The sequence below is a fragment of the Diadema antillarum genome, unplaced genomic scaffold, assembly GCF_040938485.1.
Source record: "Diadema antillarum isolate AM-2024a unplaced genomic scaffold, OU_Dant_1.0 scf00000153, whole genome shotgun sequence".
Classification (NCBI taxonomy): Eukaryota; Metazoa; Echinodermata; class Echinoidea; order Diadematoida; family Diadematidae; genus Diadema; species Diadema antillarum.
In genome coordinates this window covers 791,259-807,238 of record NW_027271042.1, presented here as the reverse complement: position 1 = coordinate 807,238, position 15,980 = coordinate 791,259, and the positions used below count along the sequence as shown (strand labels likewise).

The window sequence follows — 15,980 nt, the reverse complement described above, 5'->3', positions numbered from 1 at the left end:
GGCATCGATCAATGGACTTCTGTTTTGGAAGTTATATTATATGCATACTTGCGAGAAGAAAGAAGGCTACATAACACATAATATTCTTATATTCACTTTGGAAGAGACACTCCAAATAATGATTGAATGAATACAAAGACTACACTGTGGACCATGAGGATTATCTATTCGATCGATGTTAAAAGTCCATATTTCATGTCAAGGAGCTGAAGTAGTGCTGTGAAGGGCAGGAGGAGGAGGAAGAGTTCTCTCTACATCACAGCAGGTATAGATTGACAGGTGCATGCAAACACTGAGAGAGGAACCTGGCTGAGATTCAGACAGTTTATGAATGTTATTTCTACATTATCATTAGGTGGGCTAGTTTCCTAGAAATAACATGGCCTGAATATTTTGATAGCTACAGGCATGTCAATTCAAAAGAAATTGACTAGAGATAGCTTTCCCTTTAACATCAAAACTGGTCCTCCAATATAATAGTATGCAATAATGTTCTACCATGCATGTGTAAGGTATGCGATAACATCAGAGAATCACATACGATCAAATAGAGAATGTTAAACATTACAATATCAGAGAGTGAAACAAACACCCCACAGGAGGGTCCTGTTTCCTTGGACTATGATCTGTAACACTATGCAGCTTTGTTTTGACAAAGACATTTCTTTTCACCATGTTTGTGAACAATGCCATGATAATAATGACAGACACAGAGAAAAAAGGTATTCAGATATGACAGTGCCTTTTCCTCCTGGCTATCTGGTGCAATATGTTTGTCATAACATGGGATCTGTATTAAAAAGTTTGACAATGAAAATTGTAGGATTTCAGCAGCAAAGCAGAAGAGAGATATCACTGAACTCGTGAAATATTGAACATTTGTCACAAAATCAAATCCATACCATTTCAGTTTTCCAAGAAAGCCATGTCATTAATAACAAGTCACTAACATATGAGTTATCATTTTTAGATGAATGCTTTAATTTTCAAATTTCTATCACTTAAATATTTCTTCATAAAATTTCCTTTGAAACAAAACTCAGCGTTATTTTCATTTTCATTCTTTTTTCATGCTCAAAGGAAAATTATTTTTAATCTAACCCTAAACATTGAACCTGAATATTCATAACATCTAACCCCTTGCACAGAAACGTCAATTTTATTTTCATCAATGCTGGTTTTAGATGGAAACTGTACTTCTTATGAAAGAGTATACAGATTAATTGCAAATTTAATACTCAAATGTTTTATTAATATCAATTCAATAATCAATGAATACAAAGATAATAATTTGAAGAAGTTCTTGTTAATGTCTGGTTATAATATCATGGAAAATCTGATGAGGTCATGCCACTGTTCACTAATGTTTAGTTTTAACTCATTGTACATTTAGCCTCTACTCACAAAAAGGAAATACATAGTCATACACACATAATACACATTGACTGACTATGCTTGTAATATCACTAGTAAGTCAGGAAAAGTAACTCCTTCTTTAACAATAGAAATCATCACATCTAAATAATCCCTACTCTAGAATATATCATACAAAGTAAATTTGATTGAGATTAGGCCTATATATATTTCAAAGTTTGTAAAAATAAAAAAATAAAAATAAAAAAATGCTTTCACATTCCATCACCTTCTTGTTTCTATCTTCCTCCTAGGATTATTGAAAATTGCACTATTTGATGTTTGAATATCTGTGAATTTTATTTCATTGTTTATATAAGTTATAAAAAAAGTTTATTTGGAAAAAAAAAAGATTAGTCTCTACTGTGGAAGTCCAATATATTGATATATTTTTGTAGGTGTTTCGATGAATGAACTGGAATAAAAATGCAGAAATAAAATTAACATCTCAAGAAGACACAAGAGCAGGAATATGAGATGATCAGAACACAGACTCAAGAGAGTCCCAGGTCACTGGCACCTGTTATCCTGGGCGTACTGGATACAAGGTCATGTACTCACCTGACTATTCTGGCCACATCATGGTGATGCTGACGGCGTCAGACCTCCCTGGGTTGGTCAAACTCTCAAGGCTAGGTTTCCAAGAGGCTGCAGGCAAGCTGCAGAAAGACACACAAAAAGAAAGATCAATGTTGTGGTGATCTATTAACAGGAGGAGAGAGAACAAATAGTTTATGCATCATCATGTATGCAACTGCAAAGAGTAGAGAGCTGTGTGAATTCCAAACCAGAGTAGAGGAATTCACCAAAGGTCTCGGCCTTGACACCTCTCAGGGGAGGGCTGGGCTGGTAGAAGGGTGAAGAAAAGCCCCAAGCGGCCACCAAACACAAGACCTTGAGCACCTACCTACACAAGCTCAATCCCCTTGATTTATGACTGTATGATCCACAAACTACATGAATTATGGCTAGGAGGTGTGTGTGATGTGCTCTGAGCATGTCAGCTACAGGCTACAACAGCTTCCAGTCCTAACACACAGAGGAGAAGGGGCAGAATTCACACACTAATAACACCCTGAAAAGATAACAAGTATATGAGCCTTGCTCTGGTCACACTCCAATGACAGGAAATATATGAACACCATATTATATGCTTACTTTTCACTCGTATAACTTTGTTGCTAACCTTCCCGATTTAGGTCCTCCAAGTGTAAAGATGAGTAGACTAATCCCAAGGGATGAGATAATCCACATAGAGCAGCGTGTTGAAGACACTCTCAAGGAGCTCCGTAATATCCCTTATAATAGGAACCAAAAGAACAAGCCACCTCAATTGAATAGAGTGTTGTAAATGATAGCACTGGTAGTTTACACACAACAGCAGTGCACGGCAGGCATACAGTAAACTATGTGCAACGCTTCGATGTGCGCGTCTCCTTCACTGTGCACAAATGAACCAAGCATACATAACTCAGTGTGTCTGGGGTGCAGGAATAGGGGCATCGTGGGTAGGCATAGAAAAGGCTGTGTGTGTGTCGCCCACATAGTCTGTGTGTTCATTTGTTTAGCGTGAGTCCCCTATTGGCAAGCCACTAGCTCCGCTGCCTATAATTTGAGTCAGGCAGACACACATACACGCATGGCTAGGTTTCTTTGGCTGACTACCTCTATGTGTATTCCAATAGTGTACCCTGCTCCACATAGTTGCCACTGAGGCACAGCAATGGAATAGGCCAGCTTGGAGCTCTGTAAAATGAATGTGTTGTACTGGGCTGAGTGTGAATCACCCACTCCAGCTTGGTATGCTTTTCCAGGGTCTGGGTGAGTGACAGGACGACCAGCCAGCCACACACATGGCCAATCGCATCCCAAAACAAAAAATGAAATACATTAAATTTAGGATCTCAATCTATGCTCCTCACAACCATGAATGCTTCTTAACTTCACAATATGAGCTTTATTGTCAGGATCAGGTATGTCTCAGCTGAGCATCAGATTAAAAATTGCTGTATTACAAAGCAAGAAGAGTATCAGATATTGCTACCTACAGTTTCACTCCCTGCCATGAACTAGCTCAACTACCATTAGTTAAATTCCATCTGTTTTCTTATATTCCTCCCCTTGGCATGGTAAATACATAGTAGGTCCTATCCATACAATATGCTCAATACTACTCACAGAGACTCCAACCCAAAGCACCTTCTGATCTGGAGATTCTCCCGCCTGAAACCCCTAGCAAACGGGAGACTCCAAGTTGATGTGTGCGAAGAGCGAAATTCCTAGGGTTCTAGATGCTCTCTGGGGCTATCTAAGGCTTATTCTTTTCAACATACAATAGCAATAAGTAAGAAATCCTTTCCAACGGGAGACACAGAGCCAAGGCGGGAGAAATTAAATCTCAAACGGGAGAACGGGAGACTTTGCAAAAATGGGTTTTCGGCGGGAGATCTCCCGTCGAAAACGGGAGAGTTGGAGTCTCTGTACTCAACACATAATATCTGCATTCATACTCATTGTAAACTACCAATATTTCAAGCTATCCCACAGCTGGAGAGATTTCTGTGCAAGGTGAGCCTACCCATTACAGATCTCAGATTTCCACGGTTGCCATTCTCATCCTGTTTTCATACCATCCTGAAACCTGTATAACAGACACTTCAGTCTCTTTTTCCATTGCTTCCTGGATGATAACATGGCAACACATACGATACTAAGCTCATCCAGGTCCACGGTTTAAAACTGAGGCATAGGCAGGCTACAGGGCTGCCAACATTCACACATCAGGGTCAATAGACACTTGTGTGCTGCATACATCCAAATACAACGACTAGAAAAGCACTCAGAGAGCACAGACCTCCGCCAAGCAGCATATTTATTAAAGCATGTATGCCGAAAAATGCTCAATTTCCCAATGATGATGATAAAGAAGCATTGTCTTTGCTGTACTGTAAAACGAGAAATTTTCGCGTGCATTTTAATTTCGCGAATTTCGCGAGCGCCAAAATTCGCGAAATTAAAATGCACGCGAAAGCTTTTGTCTACACTACATGCATTGAATGCCAGTAGCAATTCGCGAAAATTTCATGCCACGAAAAAGGCTTTCGGCTCCAATTCGCGAAAATTTCATGCCGTGAATATTTCATGTTTTACAGTACCTTATCAGCTTCCTGCTTCATGGTGCCTTGAGCAGAGCATGCACTTTAATATGATATAGATAGCCAATTCTGGACAGCTTTCTTACCAACTTGTAAACACAAGAAATTGTGACTTCTATATACCAGAAATATATAGGGCCTAAATATAATATGAAAAATGCTAACTTTGCTTAGATTGAAAAGGGATGATGTATTTATTATCACTTCTCAGTCCACATCTTAGGACTCAATTGGGATTCAATTGGGACTCAAAATATGCTTATGAAATATATGGCATATAGGATGAGTCATACATTGTACCTCCAATAACACTCATAGTAGAAGGTATTAGTTAACAACCATTGTGACTTACACAAAGTCACTTGGCAAACTCGGATACAATGTGAAATACTGGTAACTGAATGCAAAATAGTGTTCATCAAAACAGATGTTGTACTTGTGGTTCACAAATCACACATTATATATCTATATTCAGGACTTCTAGCTCATATATCACACCTGTAATTGTGTCATGGTCATAATCTTCTCATAAGCCTGTAATCTGCAGACCCCTATAGGGGATAGGCAAGCAGTGCTACCTATCACAACAGGTACTCATAAAATTCCAGCACAAACTGGTTGAGTCACTCAACACTCACTCCTCCTCTCCCTTTACATGTCAATTTGAGAAATGTTGCTAGCAGCTTTCTCACAGGTTTGCCAGTATCTATTTTATTCCGTCAGAAATCTGCTAGACTTCCTTCAAGCCTGTTATAGTTATACCCCATTCATTGGCAAAATTTCTAAAGTGAGCTATGGCTGTCTAATCGGCTAATCCAGTGTCAAAGGTACACTGGAATTCAATACCATGATCAAGCTGGCGGTTTAAATAGAGGGAAATTAATATAAGAGAATGGTACAGGTTTTACCACAATGAGACCTACTGATAAAGTAGAAAAGCTATGGAATTTTAACCTGTTGAGGACAGTTTGATTTTGCAACAATACGCATTTCCCATAGACACCTGCCTGAGTATACTATGGACTCGTCCTCGACGGGTTGAAGTTTCAGATGTTTTCTTTATACATGTAGTCAAGATATCAGCAGGAGAAATGAACCTGTGCCACATTATAAAAAGAAAAAAAAACCTCACAAACAGATTAAAAAATAAAAAATAAGGAACAAAATCCACTCTAGTATGAGATTTGGATTACAATGAAATCATACCTTACACAGGCCATTCATGGTGACACAAATTAAAGGGATCGAATAGCTTTGGTTGAGACCTAATTTCAGGTTTCTAACATTTTTTGGCGAGATAATGAGAAACCTCTTATGAAATATGAAAAAGCATGTAATTCCATGAGGAATTTAACGTTTATTTGATGAAAATTGGTTTTGAAATGGCTAAGATATCCAAAACAGAGCGATCCTAATAAAAGGTGGGACCCACCTTTCATCAAATAAACTTTGAATTCCCCTTAGAATGGTATGCTCTGTACTATTTCATTTAGTGTTTTCTTGGTATCTTGCAAAAAGTTAAAAGCCCAATTCTCATCTCCATCAATACTGCACCATCCCTTTAAGTTAATTCATCAAACTAGCCTCAAACATAAAACTCTCAAAAAGATATAAAAAGAATGATTTTACTATTCTTATTGAGTAAAAGGAAAGAACATATAATTATCTTGGAAGTATTGTACTTAAAAAAAAGTAACAATAATTCTATAAAAAAAAATAATAATGGAGAAATACATCCTTCAGCAGGAAATGGCACACACACAGATGGAAACATTCTATTATTCAGTAAGACAATTATATAAGTTAGGTTGAGCTGGAGAAAGAGGATGTTCGGCCCAAATGTATCACGCCCCCTCACACACTACACATTGAGCCCCATACAATGAGCCAAGTCTGGTACGTGGGAGGATAAAACCATGGTGAGCAACATTTCAATACCTGCTGGCATTTTCATGGGATCACCATTCCTTTACACAGCAATCCGTGTCAAATCTACCCGTAACAATCAATCACATAGAGACAGATTCACAATCTTATTCTTTTTATGTCGGGTCAAAAAAAAAAAAAATGCTGCTAATTGAATAGGCAATGGCAGCTCAAACTGATACGTTCTCCTTCTCACTATGAGGTAACATACTGTACTATCAATAAACCCAAGCCAAATGCCATGGGCGATATTTGGCAGACTTGGAAATAGGCTTCATCTTTATTTTATGTACAATGTATTTCTCCAGCCAAGACTGGTTTCAACAAGCCTGTAGACCTTGCACTATAATACACATAATGCACATATGTGCACATGTACATTTCTTTTTTTCTTTTCTTTTTTTTTTGGGGGGGGGGGGGATAAATCGCTTTTTCCTCTTACAAAAAAACAAACAAACATGGAAAGATCAAATGGCATTTAAAAATAAAGATTTGCTAAGACTTCAAATGTACAAATGTATGAACTATTTTATCACACTTTTTTTCAAGTCTGACAATCAACAAGGTGTAAGAAACCCTTTCAGGCATGCATGCTAATGAGTTCCTTAAAATGCAATCTGCAGGTAGTTTTATTCTACGTAGGTGACAGCATCCCATGACCCAGTTTATCTAACTCACTTCCCTGATCCAAAAGTAGTGACCAGTCTGAATACTTCCTACTGAATTCAGAGAATGCCAGTAATCTGTCTTGCCACTGACTACTGAAGTTTGACAGCAGGTGCCTTTTCTCTCTTTTCTTTGTTTAAAACAACAACAACAGGTGCCTTATGATGATGATTTGAGCAGTTCCAAACATCATTATGATATAGATCTTAGAGTCCAGTTCATTTTCTTTGCACGTATTCACTGTATTACCCCTTTATATGGCACTATGAACATTGGTTTTCCTAGATTTATAACAATAAATCCAATGGACTACTGTGAAATAATCATACTCTGATGATAAAAACTCATATTTCTAAGCCTCACAACCATACACTGTTGATGGGGCACTACCAGTTGCTGTTTTTGCACATCATATTAAAGGCATAATTTACCATTTGCCGAGGAAACAAAAACTCAGCATTAGTACTTCAAAATAGTTCTAAAACGTGAGTTAAGGATAGAAACAACCACTGCAAAAATTTGAACAAGTATAATTGAATGAGTTTAATGAGAAAAATAGTGATATCTCCTTATATTTCAAATTTTATACAGTACGGTGGGATGTTTTGTGATACATCTGACCTACACATATGCATCAAAAGTGATACCTTAATTTTTTTTTCTAAATCACTGCTCCCAAAGGTAAACAGGACCTTTAACATGTCACACCACACTAATTTGAATGCTGTGACATTTTTTCTTTCCTTCGTATCGTCAACTTTTTATCTCAGGTATACTGAGCAGAGTATTATCCTGAAAGTTTCCTGGATGATTGCATGCAGTGACTAAACCTTGATGAATAAAACAGAAACGACTCCAAACATGTGGGATGATGCCAGATAATCCTCACATCCCTCCATACAATGGAGACAGCAGAGAGAAAACAGAAAAATGACTGATATCAAAGATTACTTCCATCCTGTTACCATGGTTCCAGCTGATTAAAGAGACAGGGAAAAATGAAGCACAGGCTTCCTACCAACAGGGAAGCACAACAAAGATATTTCCCTTCATGTTTTGCTTCCTCTGTGAGATATCAGCTTACATACATTATTACTCAGTGTGTATACCCAGGGCCAGCCAGTTTCCAGACAAGTTAGCTATAAGACCCACTACAGATGCTAGTTTCATTTACCACACATGCTCACAAAATGATACAACCACCAATCCAGGGTATAGTTTCACCAGAAGACACAAATTATAGTACTACAGGATATCTACAGCATTTGATGGCATTGATCACATGATGAAACATAGCCTTTTGATATAGCCATATGAAATTGATCCTAAAACTATGTTTGGCATGCATGGACCAGGTATTTTAAAAACTTCATGATGCTATGTGTTTATAACTATAAACGATCTTCAAAATAGTCATATCTTCAAAATATTCATATCACTATTTGGAATTGATCAGCATATTTTCAGGCAAAGACACATGAGCTGCATGAATGCATGTCTGGAAGTATTATGGCTCCAGAGTGAATTTTTGATACTCAATGAAACACTTGTTTACATCTGACAGATTTGTTTAAAAAAGAAATCCCTTGCAGCAAATCTAAAACATCTAAGATCATCTAAAACCTCTGTAAATTTTGCATTGGGATGAAGTGAATACATACAGTGTGAAAAACTGCCCATTAACAGTACCAGTGAGGTGAAAGAAAGTCACTACCATGGATATATCATTCATCAGTGAATACATCCATTTGCCTTGAAGAAGTGCATGCATCATACAAATATAGCAGCATAACATATGGTACAAAAAAAAAAATCTGTACTGAAAGGAAAATTTGGCAGAAAAGACAAGTTCTGTCATCCCTTTTTTGTTGTTACTTCAATGACAACTTTAAACAGAAAATCTGATCAATGTCTCTCAATCTTTCTATTACACAATGAACTACATGTTATTTCTTATTGCATTTTTGGCAGATATCTTGCAATAACATGAATATTATTTGAATATCATTTGAAACACCATACATAAATAATATAGAAGTATCGTTCGCCTGAAAACACTCCAATAACCTGTACAAATCAAAATGATAACACAATGGAAATGTTATGATTCAACATGATTGAACAAAATCCATCTGATCAAATGAAATTCTTGATCAAATGATTTCAGGTATATATTACAAACACACGTACACGAACATTTTCTGTCTCTGAACTGTACTCAATTTCATTGAACCTACCAAGACACGAGGGCAGTGAACCCTGTTTGACCATGTTTCAAGGTATAATCTATTCAGTGTTAATATCCCTGGTAAATCGCTTGATATTGAGTCATGTCATAAACAAGGACACTAATTATTCTCCGAAAAAGGATATGGGATTTATCCGCAATTTCAAGTCAGTGAAGGTCAATGGTACAGTCCTGTTCAATCGCTGGCATTAAAAAAAAAAAAAATTAAAAAAAAAGAAGAAGAGAGAGACCCAGAGGTCACTTGAATATTGCAAGTTTACCTTCCACCTAGTTAGCTGACTATCAAAGAAGAAAGTTATCAAAAACATCCACATCTGCTTCTATCAAGACAAAAATGTATATTTTGTGAGAGACTGTTCCAGGTATATAAAAGTGAGTTGCATTAGTAGACAATTTTAAGGGTTGACTTTTGATAGTGTACCTTTGCTGATGCTTACATTTGCAATATCTTTCATTTACATGTTTAATCTACAAATAAGCAAGTATTTGTTTACATGCATATTGGTCTATGATATGTAGGTTTATCGCAATATTTTGCAAGTTTAACAGCTCAAAAGAAGAGAGAATTTCACTCTGATTTCATTATAAATCTCAAAATATCTCAATATTCCATCTGGACATTTTATGGTTATCCTAAAGTCTGTCTCTCTGTTTCTCTCTCTCTCTCTCTCTCTTCATTGCTGACTGATAATAATGCCACCCTTGCATTTCAAAGGGGCACGTCAAAGGGATCGTATCGTTTTGGTTGAGACCTAAGTCCAGGTTTCTAACATATTGGGGGAAGATAATGAGAAACTTCTTATGAAATGTGAAAGAGCATATAATTCCAAGAGGAATTAAAGGGATTGTACAGTTATGGTTGAGACCTAATTTCAGGTTTCTAACATTTGTTGGTGAAATAATGAGAAACCTCTTATAAAATGTGAAAGAGCATGTAATTCTATGAGGAATTCAACGTTTATTTGATGAAAATTGGTTTTGAAATGGCTGAGATATCAAAAAAGAGCGATCCTAATAAAAGGTGGGACCCACCTTTTATTACAATTACTTTGTTTTACTTTGTTTTTGGATGTCTCAGACATTCCAAAATCGAGTTTCATCAAATAAACTCTGAATTCCCCTTAGAATGGTATGCTCTGTACTATTTCATAATCGGTTTCTTGGTATCTAGCAAAAAGTTATAAGGCCCAATCCTCATTTCCACCAATACTATACCATCCCTTTAATAGTTACAGCAGCTTTGAATTATTCAAGCCTATTGCTAAGCATTCAGCGGTCTGATAGAGAATTCAGTTAAATTATGTCAATGTTATCAAAATGTTGAGCGTTTATATTGTTTTTTAGCTTTTTTAGGTTGTCAATTACCAAAGTGGTTTCATCCCATGACTGTATCGTGACAACACCTGAAACATGATAATTCAATAACCTTCCTACTCTACTTTTAGGTTTTATGAACCACTTTCACTGTTATTTCACTTCAACTTATATGGCTACTTCATAATCATGATCTGTTTTATTACGGCAGATGCACATGCACAGTTTATGAGTCCCTACATGCGCCTACATGTAGCCACACAATACAAGGCACACGGCAGCACAAGTTGGCAAGCACGTCCACGCTGGCTTGGCATGACTTTCTATCAATTAATGCTTCCATACAGCCACTTCTACCCATCAGGATGACAACTTTATGAATAGCTTTTTCTTATTATGACTCTCTACTTTATGATATAGCCAGTATGTCATTTTGCCACAAGCCATGCATGATAGGGATTAGATTGTTAGCTTTCTATGTTGAATAGTCACAGTTCTTACATGTACAAGACATTCATTCTCTGTAAATGAGATGGAGGACAAAAATACAGCACATTTTATGTTCAGTACTACACAGAAGGCATGGCTGTGAAGTTTCAATTAACTATGAAACAAGTAAGGTTTCTAATGTACAAGTAGCCCAAAAGATTATTCTCTTGTTTGTGTGATGTTGTTGTTTTCATTGACAATCTGTGATCATCCCTACAACACTGTACAGTTTTAAAAATCACCGCCTTGTGAATTTGTTTCTAGTTTTCATGCCTCAACCACTTTAAAGATCTGAGGGGAAACATACTCAGTTTGATTGAATCAATCTTATAGGAAACCAAATCCCAAAGAGAAATGTGGATTGAGTGAAAGCAGCAACACCAGTAGAACACATCAGTGAAAGGTGGAGGAAAATTGGACAACCGATGCAAAAGTTATGAATTTTTGAAGTTTTGGTGTTGGAACTGCTGGATGAAGAGACTACTTGAGTTTATGACATCATGTGTGGACAACTATCATAAAGAAAATATTTAAAAAAATAAACATGATTTCACTTTTCTAATATAATGGAAGAGCACTTGACTAAGTGCTTTCAGACAGCAGCTGTGAATAATTACTGCCCTTATCATATGTCAGTATCAACTTGATGGATATGTAATTTTCATGAAAAAATCATTTTTGTAGAATTTTTCCGAACCGATTTTCATCAAATAAATTTTTAATTCCTCTTAGAATTGTATGCTATTTCATATTTTGTAAGTAATTTCTCATTGTCTCACAAAAAAGAGAGAAAAATTAATACAAACCTAAAGCCCCATCCCAACCAAAACTATACCATCCCTTTAATTCTAATTCCAACATGAATGTCACATGCACAAGTACATTTCTCCACCCATTGCTGTACTCCACAATCCCGCATTTTTAACCACTTGCAAAATTGTTGGAAAGTCTCAATTTGTGAAAACTCAAGACTCACTATCAAAATATATGGCGTATAGAGTATCTACAGCATGTAAGAGATAAGTGAAATGTTTAGGTGCTGATTAGACCATGTCACATTTCCTACAAAAGCAGAAAGTTAGATTTGCACTCTCCACCTGCTGGAACAGCCAAAAGCATGATGACGAAATTTTCTTAAACTTTTTCAGAATCAACTCAATTCCTGGTGAAATTAAGAGAAATGAATATTTCCTGTCATCACATTTTTTAAATTTCTGGCAATTCATGTCACCTATTAAAATCATTATCAAAATGATAATTTCTTGCGTTAACTATCCACCATGGTATCACAGTTATTTCATACGTTATCATCTTAGTTACAATGAGTCTCTCAAATTGCCCAGAAAAAGATGCCCAGACCTGTCTTGCAAAACCAAACGTTCAGCAGAATTGTGAAGCCATTAGGATCGGAAGTAAGGGTAGCAGGAAATGGCTCATTACTATCTAACACCTGTGACGGTATGTTTCATGAATGATCACTTAGTCAGTATTCCATCTACTTGTTTAAGGCTTACTAACACACAGAGCTCTCACATCACTAGGACATGACAAATCTCAAGTTTTGTCAGTTTACTTCACCGTTTGAATGAAGTCTACAACAGGATGTTCTTTCTGTCCTTCTGTAGTCTCTTTGACAGACTTCTGTTACTTGAACTCCAATTTACTGAGTTTATCTAGCATTCACAATGTAAGAAGAGAGAAAAAACTGATCAACCATTACGATGAAACAAGTTGGACTCTGCCATCAGCTTTATTTCCTACTCTACACGGACTGCTGAAACAGCAGCAGCCATGAAACATCTTCTTTTTGTTTTTTATCTCTTCCTATCTCTCTATCTATCTATCTATCTATCTATCTATCTATCTATCTATCTATCTATCTCTTTCTCTCTCTCTGATGCAATAGCAATATTGGTAGTGATTTAGATGACATCTACACTCAAATCCGTGAAATTATATAAATATGTATTCATCCAATATATGACAACCCCATTAGGTTGAGAAACTGATGGTTTTTTGTTTTCCTTTGTGTATTACTATCATCATTAAATCCTATAGCTAGTCCTTTTTTTCTTTCATAATAAGTTTAGTAGATCCACTCAGTCAGATGTTTTGCAAAGGAGATGATAATTCAGTGATTATGAACAATTCATGCAGAGCTCTGTATAAGATGATCTGAAGCTACTGAAGCTAAAGAAAAAGGCTGAAAATCTTTACAAGTAAAATCCTCATTTTTTCACACTCTACAAGGGAGAAAGATACTGCCAACAGAATGTTCGATTTTGAAGAATTACCAATGAAGTATAATTTTCTTGTTAGTCCCATATTCTATGAAGAAAAACCGACGTCACACTATTGTACATGAAGACTGTGAATTTGAGAGTCACAAGATAAATGATATAATGAGTTCATATAAATTCATATGAGAGGATTTAGCTGTTTACAAAAATTGTAAATAGTACTGTAGTGTATCTTGCTTCATTTCCTTTAGTGTAATAACTTCATTTCCGCAGCAAACTTAATAACAACAAAGGTATATTCCTTATGGAGAATTCAATAACAGTCAAAGTTTACTTACCCTTCAGAGTTTTCAGATTATTTCCAGATAATAACTGTCTGACAAGCAATCCATGTTACAGATATACTTTTACAGTGAAAAAAAAGAGTGAATGATTGGGAGGATTCAGGTTGCAAACAGGTGGCAATAAATCAAGGCAGGTTTCCTTGTCAATTGCATTGATAACAAAGGCGATGACACAACAACAAACAAAGGCCATATGGGTCATTCCATGGGGTTGGGCCTGCTCTAGATTTTCATGTTGTGCAGGGAATAAAAGTCATATTCTGAAAATTTTATCAAATAACTGCTTGTGGTTTGTGGTTATTCTTGGAGAGAGATGTGTGAAGAATTATTTGATGAATAAAAAACAAGCCTGTGTACAAATTTATTTTGTCTGTGACTGTTTCATTGTTGATGTCTCATGGTTTTTTTGTGGTACCAGTTGTGACAAAAATATATGCCATTTTCATGGCAATGTAATACAGAAATACACAACCTTTCAGCATTATGCCTATCATAATAAAGAGAGGCAAGGTGACTTCTACAAAGACTATAAGGCACATAAACATGTGTCACAAAATAAGAACACCAGAGCATCTTGAAGCAACCTCATACCGATGTTACAAACGAAGTCCGCGGCGATTTTTGTTGTAACATCGGTATTGCATGGTTTTACATACACTTATAATCATAATATGATCAGAAACTTGATTTCTATAATTAGACTCATATTTTAGGAGTATTATTGTCCAAAAATTAGCATCAAAAAGCTCCAAATAAAAGAGAAAACACAGAACATATTACCGTACTTCCGTCCGAAGTCCGGCCTCTTCGTGTAACATCGGATAAGAAAGTCGCGCTCGCGACAAAAAGAAGAGCTACTAACTTCAGCAATCGTATTTACGTCACTGGCAGTACTTCCCCAACGGCGGGAAGACCACTTACAGCCCGTTCACACCTACCTGGACGGTGCAAGACCCGTTTTTCTGCTGTAGTCCGTGTTACATCGGTACGTGAATTTCGATGTTTCCGATCGGGAATTTCAATGTTTCCGATGTCAATCAGTAAGCTTGTACGCTATTTTACGAAGTAAATAACTTTTGTCACATTTTGTAAACTGTATTGGAGGAAAAAAACGATATTAAAACCACTAAACTGGCCAAATATACGGTGGACAATGATGCTGTTAACACGCTGTAGTCCCACATACTGAGATATTTGTTACTTGTTCATGTTCGTAATAGTGATCGCCAAATTTCCCCTTTTATGCCCGTCTCTGCAAAAGGAGCATGTGTTCCTCTCTTAGAAAACCATACAAAAGTATGTCCAGTGTATCTTCACGGCAATATAACATTATTTTACCTCCCGATTCTTGTGAATTTTGGACCTTACTTATGTCATTCGTATCTACCAAGTAGATGTGCTGAACGTTAGTACGGTACTATGAAGTTGGAATACGTAGACGTCCAGACTGCGTCTGAGCTAAAGAAAGAGTTTGCCCAATTTTGTTGTTGATATTTTGGGAATTAAGAGCTGTTAGATTCTTTCTCTTGAACAGATTTACAATGTCAGTGTTTTCCTTTCAAGATTTCACTGACCTGTTAATAGTGTTACTGTTAGATGGCTTTACGGTGCTCTGATGAAGCAGTGCATGGGTTCACTGTTTCCATTCCACGTTCACTCACTGTAAAGTCTCAAAGCTAAAATGCCAGTTTCGTATTCATTTTGGGTAGGTAATTGGTAGGAAATAGTTCCATGTGTACCGCAATCAAAATTGGCATAATATTGGTCTATCCTATCCTAAAAAGAGGGCAAAAATTTTGAATTTGATGGGGATTGAGTACCGTAAAAAAAAAAGGGGGGGGGGCCTAGTATTTTGTTTGAGGTCTATTTGGAATAGGACCGTAACCGTAAACCTAACCCTAGCCATGACACTGGGGGCAGCGCCCTGCCCTTGGCCTTGCTAGCTTACATAGATGTGAAAAAAAAAATTAGCGTAGAATATGAAAATGATTTTTTACATGCCATATTATTATTAATATTATTAACATTACTGCTGTACATCATTTTAAGCGTAACCCATATTTTTTTTTTTTTTTTTTTTTTTTGGTGGATGGTACACATGGAACTGTAGCCAACTGGTATGACAAGAGGTAGAAAGGTAAGCAAAATTGTCCAAATTATTTAATTCCATTCATATACACAGATA

At 36.5% G+C, this 15,980-nt stretch overlaps 1 protein-coding gene across 5 annotated transcripts in view; it reads right to left on the bottom strand.

Annotated features, from left to right (window-relative positions):
* Nucleotides 1–15,980, bottom strand: part of LOC139721979 (uncharacterized) — a 175,460-nt gene that overhangs the window by 59,155 nt on the left and 100,325 nt on the right. For 3 of the 5 annotated variants that reach the window (XM_071633301.1, XM_071633306.1, XM_071633304.1), the window contains exons 1-2: nucleotides 2,572–2,746; nucleotides 1,975–2,072 (exon numbers count right to left, since the gene is read on the bottom strand). The gene's annotated coding sequence lies outside the window, so the exon portion shown is untranslated. Of the gene's footprint in view, nucleotides 1–1,974; nucleotides 2,073–2,571; nucleotides 2,747–15,980 lie in introns of those variants that run through there. The other 2 variants (XM_071633302.1, XM_071633303.1) reach the window with 1 other exon arrangement.